The following is an 18,639-nucleotide window of genomic DNA, read 5'->3' as shown; positions in this document are numbered from 1 at the left end:
ATATGAGGAATCTAAAAAAAAAGGATACAAATGAACTTATTTACAAAATAGAAATAGACCCACAGACATAGAAAACAAACTTATGGTTACCAAAGGGGAAATGGGGGGAAGGATAAAACTAGGAGTTTGGGATTAAAATATACACACTACTATATATAAAATAATCAACAAGGGCCTACTGTATAGCGCAGGGAACTATACTCAATATCTTGTAATAACCTATAATGGAAGAGAATGTAAAAAAAGAATATATACATTTATACATATAACTCAATAATTTTGCTGTACATCTGAAACAAATACATTGTAAATCTACTATAGTTCAATAAAAATAAAAAATAAAAATTATAATTCATTGGTTATAATTTTTTAATAATTAATTGATTATAATAATTTTTAATTAATTTATTTTTACCTTAATATAGCTTAGGTTAGAAGCTGCTGTTCTAGCAAGTGATTGGCCTCATATCCAGAATGTCTTACAAAGAAACTCCTTAGGAGCCACTGACTAATTATTTGGGTTGAAGAACATCAAATTATGGGTTTGTTTTCAGGAAACCATTCTCTCAGCTCTTTTTTCTTAGTACTGGAAGAGGTGAAGTCTTCCTTTTAGAAAGGAGGACAATTCATCTAGCATATTACCTGGGATGATTTTGCAGAAATGAGTCTTCCTTAAACGTGTTCTGAGGTGGCAAATAGACCTCATTCCAACCAGTGGTGACCTGGATTGATCTCAAGTGTCAATCTTGTAAAGGGTCTATTTATAGAGAAAATTACGTTTGTTTGTTTAGCTCAGTGGCTACGTATTTCAATCTCATGCTTTCAAGTGTCTATATAATAATAATATCATCATAATAATAACAATGACTAATATTTATTACATTACACTTAATACATGCCAGACACCATTCTTTTTTATTTTTTTTTATAAAGACATTGTTTTTTTTTTTTTTTTAAGTATTTGTTTATTTATTTATTTATGGCTGTGTTGGGTCTTCGTTTCTGTGCGAGGGCTTTCTCTAGTTGTGGCAAGCGGGAGCCACTCACTCTTCATCGCGGTGCGCGGGCCTCTCACTATCGCGGCCTCTCTTGTTGCAGAGCACTGGCTCCAGACGCGCAGGCTCAGTAATTGTGGCTCACGGGCCCAGCTGCTCCGCGGCACGTGGGATCTTCCCAGACCAGGGCTCGAACCCGTGTCCCCTGCATTGGCAGGCAGATTCTCAACGACTGCTCCACCAGGGAAGCCCCAGACACCATTCTAAATACATGTGTTATCCCAACAAACCTTTGTTTATTATTATTGTTTATAATAATAATATTGTTATTTTCATTTTATACATTTCATACATTAAAGACATTAGACTCAGAGTGCTCAACAACCTGGCTTATCAGCACATATGTGCCAGAGCCAGGATTTGAATCCAGACTGTCTGGCTTTACCGCCAACACTCTAAACTACCATACTATATTCACTTTATCTCAAAATCTTACCTAAAGCTGAGATTTTTAAAAATTGTGAATTAACATTTTAAGGTATTTTCTTTTCCCTCATTTGATTTAGGGTTTAATTTTTTTCTCACTTGAAAATTATACTATTGTGTTTAAAAATCTCTCTCTCTCTATTTAGTAGACTAGCAAATGTACTCGTGGAAATTCACACATACCAGTTTTCCTAACTCTGTTTAATAAAACCTCTCATTTCTTCCTTGAGGACATTGTCTCAGGAGCTCTGTGGCATAAATGTGAGCATTTACATTTTCTTTCTGTGGCCTTAGTTCATTGATCTTTAAAGTGGGGCCACCTTTACTCTAAAACCATTATAAACAATTGTGAATTAAAGGAGATATATGAATGCCCAATAGGAACAAAAAAGATATTCAACATCATTAGTCATTAGGGAAATGCAAATTAAGATACCGAGATAACTGCTATACCCACCAGAGTGGCAAATATGAAAAAGACTAACAGTACCAAGTTTTGGTGAAAATGTAAAGCAACTAGAACTTTCATAATCTGCTGGTGGAAATGCAAAATGACACAGCCATTTTCAGAGAAACAGTCTGGCAGTTTCTTATAAAGTTAAATATATACTTCCTATATGATTCACCAATCCCACATCGAGGGTATTTACCCAGGGTGAATGAAAGCTATGTCCAGCACAAAGACCTGTACATGGGTGTTCATAGAAGTTTTGTTCACAATAGGCCCAAACTAGGAACAACCCAAATGTCCATCAGCTGCTGAATGGATAAACCACTTATGATATATCCGCACAATGGAATATTACTTAGCAATAAAAAGGAGCAAACTGCTGCTAGACACAACAACATAGGATGAATCGCAAAAGCAACAGACTAAGTGGAAGAAGCGGGACCAAAAAGACTACCTGCTGTGTGATTCCACTTATATAAACAACTAGAAAAGGCAAAACCATAGTGACATAAAGCAGATCTGTAGTTGTCAAGGTTGGTGGGCATTGATCATAAAGGAATTGAAGGAAATTTTGGGGATGAGACAAGTATTCTATATCTTGGTGGTAGTGGCAGTCATGTTTGTCAAAACTCATCAAGCTGCACACTTTAACTCACACCTCAGTAAAGCTGATTGGAAAAAAAAGCGTACAGAGCTTTGTGACTGAGCTGTATATAATTGTAATTTGAAAACTCGAGGGAGCTCGGCGAAGCCGTGGGGTTGGGGGGTGGGGGGCGGGAAGGGGGGAGCGGCGCTGACGTACAGGTAACTGAGCCCCTGCCCGACGTGCGGTGCCCCCTGTCCGCTCCCGCTTCTGTTGCTTCACAGCAAGCACATGGGAAATACGGGCAGGGCGAGCTCCAGTCCCCCGCCCGCGCTCCTGCCAGGTCTCCGCGTGAGTCTCTGGCGTCCTGCCCCAGCCGGGCCAGCTCGGGACGCCCGGTGGATCCGGGGGCTCTTAGGGGCCTTGCGAACCCGGCGGGCCGAGGCCGTCTGCCCGTGGGCCCGGCCGCTCCTGTTGGCTGCAGAGACAGACCGCGAGATCGAGGACGTTGGTGTCGTTTCCCTTGACCTTGAGGACCCGGGAAGGTCGTATGAGCCATGGCTATGACAAGTGTCAGGTCGCCCAGCGGTGTTTTAAGAAAGCCAGATGCCTGGATTGGGCTCTGCGGAGCGCTACGAGGGACACCTTCACAAAAACACTGTGCTTCCTGGAATCGATACTTATATTTGTCTAGTACCAAGTTAAATTCTTCAAATTATAAAACATTTTTCCATAACATTTTCTCACTGAGACTCTCAGGGCTTTTAACATCTCAAGAATATATTTTCCCATTTTCCATAAGACTCAAAAGTAATGTAAGCTCTAAAAAATCCACTACAAAGACTCTGCAACAAGTGGAGGATGAAGGGGACTCTGATGAAGAGAGTGAGCGTCATGAGATGAGTGAGCAGGAAGAGGAGCCAGAGGACGACCCCACTGCGGTCAGAGACTATAAAGACCTGGACAAAGTAGTGCAGTCCTTCCGATACGATGTTATCCTGAAGACGGGCCTAGATATCAGAAGAAACAAAGTGGAAGATGCATTCTACAAAGGTGAACTCAGGCTGAACGGGGAAAAATTATGGAAGAAAAGTAGAACGGTGAAAGTGGGAGATACATTGGATCTTCTAACTGGAGAGGATAGAGAAGCAGAAACAGAGACAGTGATGCGGATTCTCCTGAAAAAAGTGTTTGAAGAGAAGACCAGCAGTGAGAAATACAGAGTGGTGTTACGGCGGTGGAAAAAGTTAAAATTGCCTAAAAAGAGTACGCTCAAATAAATGGATTGCTTTTTAGCGATAAAGCTGCATTCTAGTGGTGGGGAAGGGGCCAGGTTAAAAAGAGGACGTTTTTATTAAAATAAAGTTCTCCTACCATTAAAAAAAAAAAAAAAAAAAAAAGAAAAGAAAACTCTGTGTTTACCTTCTATTGAGTTCACCCTAACTCATTTCCCCTCACGTTTAATAAAAAGGTTTGTGATTTAAAATGTTTTCTAATCTGACATCTTAGGATTGAAGTTCTTCAACTGAAAAAAAAACTGGTGTTTTGAATTCAATGTATTAACAAATATTCGGTGAAAAAAGGAAAGTTGAAATAAATTTGTTCATAATCAGAATAAGTTTATATCATTTATTCAGTGACTGTAGAGTCCTTTAAGGGTCAATTCATCTTTACATTCGTTGATCTACTGTCACATTGGATCAACTGTCATGTGAAGACCTTTTTTAGAGTATTGGAATTTTTATGGTCCTAGGTGACAAACTGGTTGCTACATGAGCCCCCAAACACCAGAAATTCTCCGTGTAGAGAAGCTGAATCCAGGACCTACTCGGTAAAGTTTAAGACTGAATTGATTACAAGAGAACAATTGATTGAGGGCAAAATAATTGAATTATCCAGTTTGTATAGTAATTTTACCTATGGGAACCAATGAAAAACTAGTAGCTTTTCCTGTCACCATACCTCCCAGGGCTATGAATATATTTCTACTCACCCCCACCTCCAGTCAAAATATATTTATTAGGGCTTTACTTTGAGCAAGGCATTGTGCTAAATACCATGGGAAATGCAAAGTTGCTTAAGCTATGGTGATTGTAGTCCTTTAAGTTAAACTTCTACACTTGGAAATTGGCTGAAATGTCTATAAAATTACATACAGATATTTATTTTTTGGTTATTTCAGGTATAGGATTCAAAAGACATAGGTTCCAGAGTCAGAATATTTGAAAGTGCTGTGGCGTGCTAGAAAGGGCACATTCCCCCAGATACGTCTCCCACCAACCCGCCCCTTGGGCCTGCCATGGCGCTATTAGAGGAACGCTGCGTTCAGCATTCTCTTTTCCCTCCAGCCCTGATTCAAAGGTAGATCCCCTTGGAGAAAGTGATATATTAAATTGCAAATTCCTTAATCTTAACTAGGACTTTCAGTTATCTCTTTTTGGTGATAGAGGTAGCACTTGTTTCTCCTCTACTTAGAGACAATCTTTTTTTTTTTTTAATTAATTTTTATTGGAGTAGAGTTGATTTACAATGCTGTGTTCATTTCTGCTGTACAGCAAAGTGAATCAGTTATACCTATACATATATCCAGTCTTTTTTAGATTCTTTTCCCATACAGGTCATTACAGAGTATTGAGTAGAGTTCCCTGTGCTATCAGTAGGTTCTTATTAGTTATCTATTTTATATATAGCAGTGTGTAAATGTCAATACCAACCTCCCAATTTATCCCTCCCCCCCTCCCCCTTGGTAACCATAAGTTTGTTTTCCACATCTGTAACTCTATTTCTATTTTGTACATAAGTTCATTTGTACCATTTTTTTAGATTCCACATATAAGTGATATCTTGATCAACTTATATTTTTTCTTAATACAAGCACCCAAAAGGCTTTGCAAAGCTTTATTTGCTTTATCCAATAATAGCTAAGAACAGGTGCATAGTGAATGGAGTTGTTACTCAAAGTGTGGTCCCAAACCAGTGTCAACATCACCTGGGAGCTTGTTAGAAACGCAAAACTTCAGAATCCACCTGCAGACTGATTGATCCAGAATCTACATTTTAACAAAATCCTGGGGCATCCAGACCCCATCATAATGTTTCTTCCAACCCTGAAATTTTCTGCTTCTCTCTGCATACCAGTAGTATGGACATTTAAAGGCTTAATTCCTTCTGCTGGAGTATTTTGGGATACACTGAGGTTCAGGTATCTATCTGATCCCTTCTATTAGGGAGAGGAACCATTCAACAGGTTTCCTCTGAGATCTCTCCAGGTGTTTACTTACCTCTTGTAGTTCAATAAACATCTTTGTAAGTAAGAAGAAGAAATTGCAGGTATCTGAAAAGCTGTGCACACAGTCAAAAGGGGCTCAGATTATGATAGCGTGCTCTGCAACACTCTTCATTGAATAAATGTTAAATGAAAATAATAAATGCTTGGAAATGGCTTTTGCATGTCCCCGGTAACAAATACATGTAATCATCTCAAAACACCTGTTGTTTTATTCCTACCTCGTTCCTATATGGATGACTGTATTTACTCACTGAGGTGTGCGAGGATTACTTTAATGGCTGAATCTATTTCTTCCAAGCTCTGGCTGACATCTGAGTGTAGACTTTTCTTCTTCACACTTGAGGTACAAGCTGACTAGCATCCTGGGAGGGTGCCCTCTGTCTCTCTGTCCTTTCAGAAGCTGCTTGTCCACAGAGGTGCCCTGCGTCTTCTGTTGTAAGAAGCCACTCAAAAACCAGGGAAAGTAGAGAGGGAGTGAGAACAGGAGTCAGGAGACAAGGCCCTGGAGAAGTCATCTGACCTCCTTGAGCCTTAGTTTTCTGACCTGTAAATGGAAGGATGGGACCAGGCAATGTGTGAGGTCTCTTCCAATGCTAAACGAAGGAGAAGTAGACTAGGAGTTAGATTTGTGCAATCATGACACCCCTTCATATGCATTCCCCTATGTCCTCATCACAACTCTAAAACATCCCATTTTACAGATGAAGAAACTGAGTCCGAGAGAGGATGTGACTGCCTCCATTTCACCCAACTCAGATGGCAGGGCCTGAACTCAGGACTCAAACCCAAGCATCCTCACTCCAAGTCTTTCCCACCACACCTCAGCCATCACCAATGCGGGCCATTTGCTTTGCTGGATCATTTTTTTAAGACTGGACCAAGGTCAAACTGTCCAAATCTACCTGCTGCTATAAGAAGGCTAAAAGAAAGTAGCTTAAAAATAGTCTCATGCAGGTGTTCAGCAGTAGAAAATACACAACAAATTTGGATTCTATTTGGACATTCTGAAGTGAGCAAAAAACTTTTCTAAACATTGCCTCTGTAGTGTCAAAAGTCCCCTCATGAGGTGGGCAGAAGCAAGTACTGCTAATGCCATTTCAAAGGGAGAAAAACGGAGGCAGAACAATTAAATGACCTGCCTAAGATTTCTCAGTCAGAAGTGGACAATAGTTACAGTTGCCCAATATTTCCATTATCTTTTGTTCTCATCTATCTGCTTGTCCTGCCTGCAGCCATCATGCTCCCTGTTCTCACGCCCAGGTGTAGCTGTCCCCAGCTGGGGGCCCCAGAAACTCGAGGAGAGGGTTGCGATGTCTGTGAGGGAACGACTAGGAAAGTGCAGAATGGAACGATCTATGGATATCCCAAGGCTTTGATGACACAGGAAAGAATCTTTACATTCCATCCTAAACATCATCAGATTTAAATATTTTATCAGCTGCAGCTAAACCTTCTCAAATTTTTGGCCCTGCTAAAAACAGGTACTTACTTATCTGGAGTTTAATTACAAATATAGCTTTGTTCTGCATGGATAAAATGCAAAAAAGTGAAGAACAGTTAGCTAGAGTCAGGGCAAGTGAGAAAAACAGCTGCTTCCTTTTTTTGTTTTGTTTTGTTTTCATTTGTAATAGTCATAACACCCAAGTAGCAAAGAGTCTAAGAGGGTAATTTAGTGTTGTGGTTAAGACTGTGGGTATCAAACTGTGTTTGCATCTTAGCTCTGCCACTTATTAACCCTTTGACCCTGAGAAAGTTATTTCTCAGGTCAGTTTCCTCATCTGTGAGATGTGGAGAATCATGGAAACTACCTCCTAGGGTAGTGAGGGTTAAATAAGTTAATACCTGCAAAGTGCTTATAGCAGAGCCTGGGTAATAGTAGGAAGTCAACAAATGTCAGCTACTATTGTAATTGTCTTTAGTGAGGAGGGAACAGTTAAACTTTTGTTTTTATTTAGTTTAAATTTAGTACTAACATTCAAGTGAATTCTAACGCACCAAGTAAGGAACATAGATCATTAACTGAGAAATTCTATATGGTTGCCCAAATCAAGAGGTGAGTTGTAGATGGGCTGGGAAATAGCCAGTCCATTTGAGATGACCAAGCATAGAAGATAATACGAAGAAATGGTTGAAACAAATAACCTAATGTAGGATTAGTAGCTTAATCTATCGTAATGTCTACAGTCTGAAGTGATGGAATGGTGACAAATGATCAAGAGCCTTCTTGAAATCCAGAAAGAGAAATCAGTTTTAACACACTGGAGAAATACACTGTGTTTGGTCACAATAGGTTGTATAATTATGGGAAGGACAATTCCTCCATGGCAAATAAATAAACGTCTAGTCTGGTTTATACATCAGTTTCTAATGTGTAGAGTTAGTGTGAGTCAGTTCCTCTCATTCTAATTAGTTAACTCTGCATGAACTAATAAATTCAACTCCTGGAGCCAGCAATACTGACCCCTTGGATTTTGGGAATTCCCCAAGCACTGCAGCCTGTGGGGTCTGGCAACTGAAGTCGTTTTACTTCTTTCTGGTAAATCTCTCATTAGATATCAGAGTTTAAAAGAACAGGATTCCTGGGCTTCCCTGGTGGTGCAGTGGTTAAGAATCCGTCTGCCAATGCAGGGGACGTGGGTTCGAGCCCTGGTCCGGGAAGATCCCACATGCCACGGAGCAACTAAGCCCGTGCGCCACAACTACTGAGCCTGCATTCTAGAGCCTGCAAGCCACAACTACTGAAGCCCACGCACCTAGAGCCCGTGCTCTGCAACAAGAGAAGCCACCGCAACGAGGAGCACAGCAACGAAGAGTAGCCCCCGCGCCGCAACCAGAGAAAGCACACGCAGCAACGAAGACCCAACGCAGCCAAAAATTTAAAAAAATAATAATTAAATAAATAAATTTATTTAAAAAAAAAAAAAGATCAGGATTCCTATTTCAGTCCTACCAAAGTCATTACACCTACTACTTTTTATCAGGAAAGACAAGAGTGCTCTAGATGCCTGTGTGGGAGAGCTAAAGTTACAAGAGACTATACTAAAGATAAATATTATACTTAAAAGGAAACGCTCCTCAAACACGGTGAGAAGTGACAGAGTGTGGAATTGACTGGAAAGTGATCAAAACAAGCAAACTTCTCAGAAAGATCCAAATGACCCCTGCATGTGAATTTCAATAATGCACAATTGCTTGTAACACGCGTGGACCCCCTCTTGGTTCTATCAAAGCAGTTCCTGGGCCACATGAGGAAAATAGTTTCATTACGTCACCATCATCCACTGTTGTTCACCTAAAAACTTATTTTCCAGAGCTCACCCTGTTCACCATGCATGACTCATTTTTGGTAGTTCCAAAAACTCGAATCTAGTTCCAAGAAGCTAAAGACTGTGCCAAAGCAGGGTCAGAGGACTGTATCACACGGACAGAGGTGACCCAAAGGCTGAGCATGTCTTTAGGCAGGGTCCTTTATCGGCAAAGCCTCTCAGGCGCCTGGCCTGATGGAGTAACGCACACGGTGGGGTGAGTTCTAGTGTGTTTGCAACAGAGCCCAGCGGCTGCTAAGTGCATGCATCTTGGAGCCTGCCTTCTGGGTTCTAATCTTGACTCTGCCAGTTTCTGGCTGCATGACCTTGGGCAAGTTCCTTAGACTCCTTGTATTTAAACTCATCTGAATGGGGGTTTAAATCTCACAGGTTGTTAGGAAGATTTAGGTGGTTAATACATTTAAGGTGTCTGGCACATAGTTAGCATTATTTTAGGGTTGATTACTGTGACATAATCAACCATCTTTGGTCCCATCTTGTCAGAGCCTGTTGCTTCCTCTGCCATCCTGGGATGTAATGGGAAAAGGTGCCTCCCCCACCATCCTCGAGGAGCCCCTGACTTCCCCCAGCGGTAGCCCTGCTCTGGAGCCCCACGGGTTGATTTTGTACTTTCTTCTTTCTCTCTTTTTGCCCTCTCTGCTTCCCTCTCCCTTTCTGTCTTCTGTATCTCTCTCTGTCTGTCTCATCTATCTTTCTTGAGACATGCGTGAGAATTAATAATGAACTTGACATGTATCTTTTTAGTTTTATGGGCTCTGTGATGGATATACGTGCTTATTTGTTTATTTGGTTTTATAATTCAGGAGACTTATAAAACATCAGGGACCATATGTTCTATTTGTTTTAGTGTGACAGTGGTAGATAGCACAGTACTTCATGCTGTGTGAATATTTGCATCTCAGAAGTATTAGTATTTGCAACTTGTAAAAGACGGTGTTTGAAAAAAACTCTTTTGAGTGAAATTTACCATTTCAAAATATCTACTTCCAAATTTTGAGGAAGAAAACAACTTTTGAAACTGAGTGCAGTTTAAAATTTGTTTAAAACAACTTTTGAAACTGAGTGCAGTAAATAAAATTTTTATTCATGCGATGTCTAAAGCAAAAGTAATTTTTAAAAATAAAATGTTAGGGACAGAAACCACATTTCTACGTATCATTATAGACATGGTCACAAGGCCATGGTTAAGGCCAATCAAGTGATCTAATTGTTTCAACAGTGCTAAAGGATTTACAGTAATCTTCAAGATCAGGGCTGTGCTAGTCTGAACTTCCCCTTTCCCACCTCCACCCCTGCTTCCTTCTCTCCCTCCAAGCAGTTGCGTACTATTGTGTTTGCCAGATTGAAGTTATGTAGGAAACGGTTCAAGTGGGAGCCTGGGTTCAAGTCTTAGGGTAAGATTACATGTGAACATTCGTGGGGGTGTCTTTCTGTAATTATCCTTTGTGCATTTTATAAAACCACTGCTGGCTTGGGAATGACTGACAGCCTTGACTCACTGGAGGTTAGCAAGGAAGAGTGTGTGTTTATAAGGTTCGGGTGGAATTGCTCAGGGAGAGAGCCCCCTGGGGAACATGGCACCACTTTGCCCGTCTTCTGTCTACTGAAACACCTTCATTAGGCCTTCAGAGTTGCTCACTGACATTGACCTGGATGACATATTAAAAATCCAGCTTAACCAATGTGTTGTGAAATGAACTTGGACAACAAGAAGGTATACAGCCCCCCAGATTTGATTATTCAAAGCCCTGTAGATACACAGAGGGCAGTGTGATAGATGAGGGATGCCAAGCCCTATATGACGATCACTTACACAGAGCAGGCATCTGTGTCCCAGGAACACTGTACTGTTCGGTTAGATAAAAAGAGAAGCAAGAACATATGCAGTTTATCTTTTTTTCCCCAGTGCATCCAAGTTGCTAATTTTTATAGTTATCGAAAAGAAAATATCAGCTTTCTAGTGGGCAGGAAGATTTGTGCTTGAGTTAAGAAAAAAAGAACTGAGAGGGAAGACAGGGTTTTATCTGCGCCTTTATGGTGGGGTTAATGTTTTCCAAACCACTGACAAGTTACTGTGCAAAATCTCCAGGTGTGAGTGTTGGGGTTACTATTCTGGCTTTACAGACTGCCATGGAGAGTACTTAAAAGTTGTCTGCCAGGCAAGTAATCAGCTAGGGATTGGATTTCGTGGGGTAAGGGATCCTGTGATTAAGAAGGGAAATGGGACAAGACAGAGAAATCACCTGGAGAGGTGTAAGGAAGGAGCAGGACTGGTGAGAGCCATGCCAGGTAGACTATGACAGTCACTGGTTCCCTTTAGGATTAGAATCTACTGGATAAAGGACGGGGCGGAGATCCTGGGAGGTCGCCACCACCTTCTGTGTGCCAGCCTAGATTTGGTTGGAGCTACTAGGAAAACAGTACTTTTGGTCCGGTCAGTGTGAGTTGCCTGGACCTCAGAGTTGGTTTTTGTTTTTGTTTTTTGGTGGTAGGGATGGGAGGTTCCCTTTCTCCTCTCTAACCTAATCCCCTTTTCCTAATCCATCTTATCTCTCTGTGAGCCTCAGTTTCCTCATCTGGAAAATGGTATAATAGCTCTGGGGAAAATTAAATCAGCCACTGCCTGGTATAGAAGAGGCATTCACTTAACACCCATTTCCCTTTCTCTCCTTTCAAAACTGCTATCAGAGGAAAAAGCTATAGGGTTTTTTAATGGCGTGGCATCTGGGGTCATCAGCAAAGGATGTCAGAACACACAATTCCCCTGCTCAGGCTCAGTGCTCAGGAGAGCCCTTCAGCTGGGCACGTTGGCTGCCATGGAAGGAGGGATGGTGGCCACAAAGTGCCAGCTTTTCACTCCCACCTCCCAGGGCCGCTGAATGGGCCCCTCACTTGCCTTCACAAGGCGGGTGTGAGGACCCGCTAATTAGCACACACAATGTTTGGCAAAGCTGAGCCCAGATAAGGGCATGAGACAGCCATCATTTTGTCTAGGTGACGACACAAGACCACCCATTTTCCAGAAGACAATTAAACCTGTTTCTCGGATCATAAATGTTGACAATTACAGTCACCAGAAAGATTTGGTCCAGTTTATTCTTAGACCTGGGTTTAGGCACTGCTTTTGAGCTGTGCTCTCCTCCTTCTCTCCCAGGGAGTGGGAGTAGGGGAGAGGTGGTGATGTGTAGCTCTGACAAACTGCAATTTGGGGTGTGTGTGTGCGTGTCTATGTGTGCGTGTGTGTGTGTGTGTGAGAGAGAGAGAGATTTTCCACACTAAAGCCGGTGTTCCCAATCCCCCATCCTCTGGGAGGGGGGCTGGTCTTCTTAATAACCCTCCTCCACAGAACTCAGAAGATGTAGACGGGAGAATTTGCTTCACTTCCCTCCCCCCAGTTAGAGGGCTGCTTGACTCAAATATCTCCATCTTGGCAATTTCCTGCACACAGTTTCCATTAAATGACAAGCTTGGATGACTGCTTCAAACATCCTGCCTCGAAGAACTTCATTTAAAAAAGCATAAAAACTTTGCCTGGACTGAAAACTCTGTAGGCGACAAGGGAATGGGGATAATGATTTTAGTTTACAGCTTCAGATATGGTGAGAGCTTGTTTGTTCTCCTTTGTTGCTCTTTGATGGTGGTTGGAAAGCGGGTGTGGGCTGTTCTGCGCACCAAGCAGAGTCCACACGGGAAGCGGGGGATCTGGGGGTGGGATTGATGGGTGAACTGTGGCATGTGAAAGAAATTGTGCCCTGACTGACTGAATTCCGTGCAAGGTTCGTTCAGAAAAGTCATTTCCTTCAATCACTCAGATCAAAAAGCAATTATCTTTGGAACACCCACCCTGCCATTCATAAAAGCACAGACTTTGCTTTCACACAGAAGCTTACCTTGGCTTCTCCCTTTCATGAGTATACTGACTTCTCCCTTTCTACCTAAAATGGCTGTGTTGGCAGAAGAGGTGAAAAAACAGTATGCCCTAGGCCGGCAGCAAATTAAAACGACCCCAGAAAAATACGGGTCTACATCCTCCATTGATCGATGAGCATTTCTTTTTGTGACTGGCTTGATATTAGCTAGAGAACATGCGTTTAAAAAAACCCACCAAGCAAATGCTTTGGAATTTGATTCCCATCTAAGAGGAAACCTTCACTGAAACACTAACTGTACATTTCAAATGTGGTTTAAAACCCACCATCTGTCCAGGAGTGATGACACACCAGTGGAAATCCAAGATCTTGTCTTCAAAATGAGGTAGGTTCTGACACTCCCACCCCCTCCCCACGTTGAGGTCTCCTTCTTCACTTTTAATCAATTAGTCACAACTGCCTCGTGTTGAAAGGTGTTCCTGTCCTCATGCCCTAATGGAAAATAAGCAAATTTCTAAACTCCTAACCTGAGCTAAGGCTGACGACCAGCCTCTTTGTTTCCCCAGCTTGGGACCCAAGGAGTGGTAAATTCAAGCTGAGAGTTAGCCAGCAAACATTGCTATAGTCGTAGCTATTATAAAGTAGTGTAATATTTCTCCATTGGCTGGTAAATCGCTGTGCTCTGAGCCCCTTGGGTATCCCTCCGTTGCCCTCCTCTGGGACCTCCTGGAACACCCCCCAGGATGTAGCAGCCAAACGGCTAACACCTGGTGTAGCTGGGCCTTCAGGGCAACTGGCTTGGTTGTTGGAACCCCTTTTCCTCCCAGTTGTGAACTAATTTGAATAGCACCCCTGCCTTGCATTCTTCATGTTGAAAATGACTGATCATACATCTACCTTCAAGATCTCATGAAAACTCTTAAATTTTAGGGTGACGTCAATAGTCCTTTTCTTCTTGGGTAGAGAAAGAGCCACTAATTAGACATTACTCCTAGGAATTTGTCTCAGTTGATAGACTTAGCTTCTTTCCTCTTGTTCAGCTGGGGTTTGATCCCTAGGGATGCAGGCATTTATTCAACAATTTAGACCAGTTAATTAAAACCTCATGGCCTCTGTAAATACAATTCTTCCTCTGCAGCACCAGAACACTCGGTATGCATGCACGGTAGGAGAATTAGAAAAAGCACAAAGGTATAGAAAAAAATGGAGGTGGACCATCCCTTTATATTGCCGGGGGCCTTCCAAGTGAAGGCAAACTGTGAAGCATGAGGAAGGCCCCAGAGTGGCTGTGACCTTGGACTTGTTACCTCAGCCCAACTCTGGCCAAACTCTCACACCACTTGGAGCTGGAAGTCAAGTCTTTTCAGGGGCTTTCCTCACTGAATTCTCCTCATGGAAAGCATAGGGTCTGCTGGCTGTGCAGATGGCTCTTTATTTCCTCAGGACCATGCTCTACAGTGCTGCTGCTTGCTGCTTTGTTTGTGTATGTTTGCATATTTGAAGAAATATATTTTATTTATATATGTGACTATAGTGTAGTCCTACACACTAGTGTAGGACAAGCTATTCTAAGCCTTGAGAACATTTTTAAACATTAAAAGTTAAGAGACTTTGAAGTTAAGTAAGTAAATAATAACAATAAGGGAGTGGTTATGGTATTTGGGGGATATATATGCTTCCAATGTCACATGAATAGGAGGGAATATTAGAGGCAGAGCAAAACTTGGACCTAAATGAGCTTGGTTCATTGCTGGTCCACCAGCCAAACCAAAGGGCAAGGCTGTTAGAACAATTAGGCACAGTGTTTTTAAGCTTGGGAAGTTTAGAAATTCTTTCAAAGAAAAAAAATCCTCTGGAGTCCCAGTATTAATCTAGAATAATGTTATTTATATATGTAAAACAAAAAGGAGACATAAACTCCTGCTTAAAGCTCTTATACAATTCTAAAACAAAATTGATAAATTAAGTAAAAATAAAAGTAAATGTAAAGAAAATTTAAATTCACACCATTAATTCATACTGACAGATGAGATTTTGCTGAGCACATAATGCCTCTTGCCATGGAATATGGTGTTTTCCACTATAATACACATTCTTTTGAGTTCCGTGTTTCTCTACCACTGTAAGCTTTTGGGAATGACTCAATTCTCCCACTCCTTTTCTCTCTTAAAAATCCACCACCGGGGCTTCCCTGGTGGCGCAGTGGTTGAGAATCTGCCTGCCAATGCAGGGGACACGGGTTCGAACCCAGGTCTGGGAAGATCCCACATGCCGCGGAGCAACTAAGCCCGTGAGCCACAACTACTGAGCCTGCGCGTCTGGAGCCTGTGCTCCGCAACAAGAGAGGCCGCGATAGTGAGAGGCCCGCGCACCGCGATGAAGAGTGGCCCCCGCTTGCCGCAACTAGAGAAAGCCCTCGCACAGAAACAAAGACCCAACACAGCCAAAATAATTAATTAATTAATTAATTAATTAATTAAAAAAAAATCCACCACCGTATAGCATATTGTGATAGCATTTGGACTTCAGTACACGTGGACACATCATTTATGTATCCAGGCTCCTTTTTTTTCCCCTCTTAGCTCTGAAGTTCAAGTAGTATTGGTTACTATGTGACTATAAATACACAGGCAAACACAAACCTTGAAATCATAAGGCATTTTTTGGTAATAATTAAAATAATGGCTAACATGTATAAAGTCCTTACTGTGTACCAGACACTGCTCCAAGTGCTTTATATGTTTCAATACATGTAACCCTTACTATTACCCTATGAAGTAGCCTTATTGTACAAATGAGGAAACTGAGGTGCTGAGCATTTCCAAGGTCACACAGCCAGTAAAGGCAAAGTCGGAATGTAAGCACAGGCAGTCTGCTTAACCACTATGTTCTACAGCCTCTCAAAGGTAACCATAACCCACAATATGCTTATATTAATTTTTCATGAAATATAATAAAAATGCAACACAAAAGTTTCTCCCAGAGAGCTCTAGGACCTCTGAGAAATCATCTGTGAGCCCCAGTTTGAGAAACAGTCATTTAATTCTCTACTCTCGAGCTCTTTACTATTTCTAGACATCATTACAATATAATGTTCTTTAATTCTTTAAAGTATAAAAATATGTCCTGATTCTATCCATGATTACCTTAGTTAACCATCAAGGCTACAGCGCTGTATTAATTAATTAGTATAAAAGCCCTGCTAGTAATAGAGGTGATAAAAGGAGTGACATATAGACACATTAAAATGTACTTATCTACATAGTCCTAACAAGGGTGAGAAATTATAGATAAGCATGGATTTAGTCTCATTGCTTTTTAAAAAAATTTTTATTGATTGATTGATTGATTTTTGGCTGCATTGGGTCTTCTTTGCTGTGCGTGGGCTTCCTCTAGTTGTGGCGAGTGGGGGCTACTCTTCATTGCGGTGCGTGGGCTTCTTATTGCTGTGGTTTCTCTTGTTGCGGAGCATGGGCTCTAGGTGTGCAGGCTTCAGTAGTTGCAGCACGTGGGCTCAGTAGTTGCGGCTCACGGGCTCGGTATTTGTGGCACACAAGCTTAGTTGCTCCGTGGCATGTGGGATCTTCCCGGACCAGGGATCAAACCCATGTGCCCTGCATTGGCAGGCGGATTCTTAACCACTGTGCCACCAGGAAAGTCCCAGTCTCATTGCCTTTGATAGGAATGGTGATGAGGGTGAGTGCTCTGGGATGAGCGGTACTAAACTCTGAGCAATACCAGGACAGGGGTAGTTGGCTGAAATCTTGAAAGGAAAAGCTGGGAGCAGAAATCCACCCACACCCACTCTGCTCTGGGGGTGGCAGCTGGCAGAAAATTCTGGAGACAGTGATCCAAAGTTGTAATTAATCTGGACTTTCATGGAAGTTTTTAAGAAACCTGGGAGTAGCAGAGTGGGAAGGTTAAAGAAACAAGCATAGAAGATCACCTTAGCCTTTTGGCCTTGGTTTATATTTGTAACCTAAATACTGCATCCAGGTGGGTATTAGTTCAAGTTTATTTCTCACTTGTCTGTGTCTTCAACAGGTTCGTCTGTGTCATTGCTGTCCGCTGCCTTAGATCGTGAATGAAGACAAACTGAGGAATATGTTGAACCTATTCCACCCATCACAATACCATCAAAAGACACACCAAAGCACTTCTGAATGATGAATCAGACTTATTTACTGACCACCTACCATGTGCAAAGCCCTCTGCTAGCTGTGAGTGGATGAAAGGATGAGTTACCTAAGGTTCCTGCTGTCAAGTAAGTTCCCAGAGTAAGATAATAAATGGTGCATGTGAACAGAACAGGTTGTAAGGCCAGCCATTCATAGCATGGTGGCTGGGCTCTTGGGTTGTAGACTGGAACCACTTCCAACATCAGCTCTATCCACTGGCTGGGTGTCTTTGGGAAAGCGGACCAAGCTCATTTTTCTCATCTGTAAATGGAGATGATGATGATCATAGTACCCATATCATAGGGCTGTTGTGACGACTCGAGGTGATGCGTGTACAATGCCTAGTACGTTTGCTGTGCGGACCCTAGTTTATCAAATAAGAACTTGCAGTCTCTGAGGCTCTGCTAACGATGACCACATCTGCGCAAGGGTGTGGTTTGGATTTGGTCCGAGTCACCGCAGCATGACCTTCTATTGCAAGGGGAGGAGAGGCGCTCTGGAGAGGCAGCGCTGGTTTGGTGGTGCCTGGGGTCAGTGTCTGCATCTACCACTGCCCTCTACTGGAGACAGTGAGCACAACAGATGTCTAAGGAACACCCAACCTACCTTGGTATTATTCTCTTGTTCCAACACCCTGTGTTTATAAAGAAAAGTCTCCTTTGTTGAGAGCTTTACAGCCCATCTGAGCTAATTTTTTCTTCTTTCAGATACTTAAGAGCCACAGAAAATTCTATTGTCTGCCAGCCTCAGCTCCTCACTTGCTTTTAACTAACGTGGAGTCTGGGCAGGTATTGATTTTTCTGCTTTTCTCTGACTGCACTCATCAGTCATTTTATATTACTGGAGAGTCCATTAGCAATAAAAAATAAAGGATGGGAGTTACAAAACCATTAGAGAAACTTACTCTCTGTACCTTTGAGGTGAGGGAAACAATTAAAAGCACGTCATCTTATAAACATTCTAATAGAATTATTAGAAAAGTGAATAAACCCAGGATGTGATTATCAAGGGATGAAATGAAATCCTCCTTAGAAGTCAACTAGAAGGGAGTGCCCCGACGTTCCACAACGTTGTAGTAGGCATGGAGCTCAAATGCTGTACGTGGGTGAAATGAAAAGAAGATTAGCTACTAGAATAAAGGAACATTACACAACAGCGATTCAGCCCTAGGCTCACGCATGAATGAATTTCAGAACTATGATGGCAGAGCTAAGAGGAGAGAAAGGAGGAGATGAAATGGAAAGGGAAGAGGTGACTTTGAAATTTAGTAAGCTGGAGAAACAAAGCCATGTCTCCACTCTTGTCCAGTTGTACAAGATGGTTACTGAAATTCACTGAATTCTCCACTGGGAGCTGAGAGGGGGTGAACAAAGCAGGAGCAGACTCTGTGGATTTTGATGCTTGTTGAGTGGAGAACATAAGAAGATGCAGGGGTCCTCACGCTCCCTCGGGGGGTGCGCAC

The 18,639-nt window shown here is 42.0% G+C and overlaps 1 long non-coding RNA gene and 1 pseudogene across 2 annotated transcripts in view; both read left to right on the top strand.

Annotated features, from left to right (window-relative positions):
* LOC309635097 overlaps window positions 1–18,639 on the top strand; it is a 142,649-nt gene that overhangs the window by 63,025 nt on the left and 60,985 nt on the right. Inside the window, exon 3 of the long non-coding RNA XR_014248644.1 lies at window positions 17,044–17,263. This is a non-coding gene — a long non-coding RNA (uncharacterized lncRNA). The remainder of the gene's footprint in view (window positions 1–17,043; window positions 17,264–18,639) is intronic.
* Window positions 2,708–3,906, top strand: LOC309635095 (mitochondrial transcription rescue factor 1 pseudogene; annotated as a pseudogene). Its single transcript has one exon. The product of its transcript is annotated as a mitochondrial transcription rescue factor 1 pseudogene (transcript).

This window comes from Balaenoptera borealis (assembly GCF_965194805.1).
Source record: "Balaenoptera borealis genome assembly, chromosome: 9".
In the NCBI taxonomy this organism is placed as follows: Eukaryota; Metazoa; Chordata; class Mammalia; order Artiodactyla; family Balaenopteridae; genus Balaenoptera; species Balaenoptera borealis.
The sequence above is the reverse complement of the archived record's forward strand: the minus strand, read 5'-3'. Positions and strand labels throughout refer to the sequence as shown.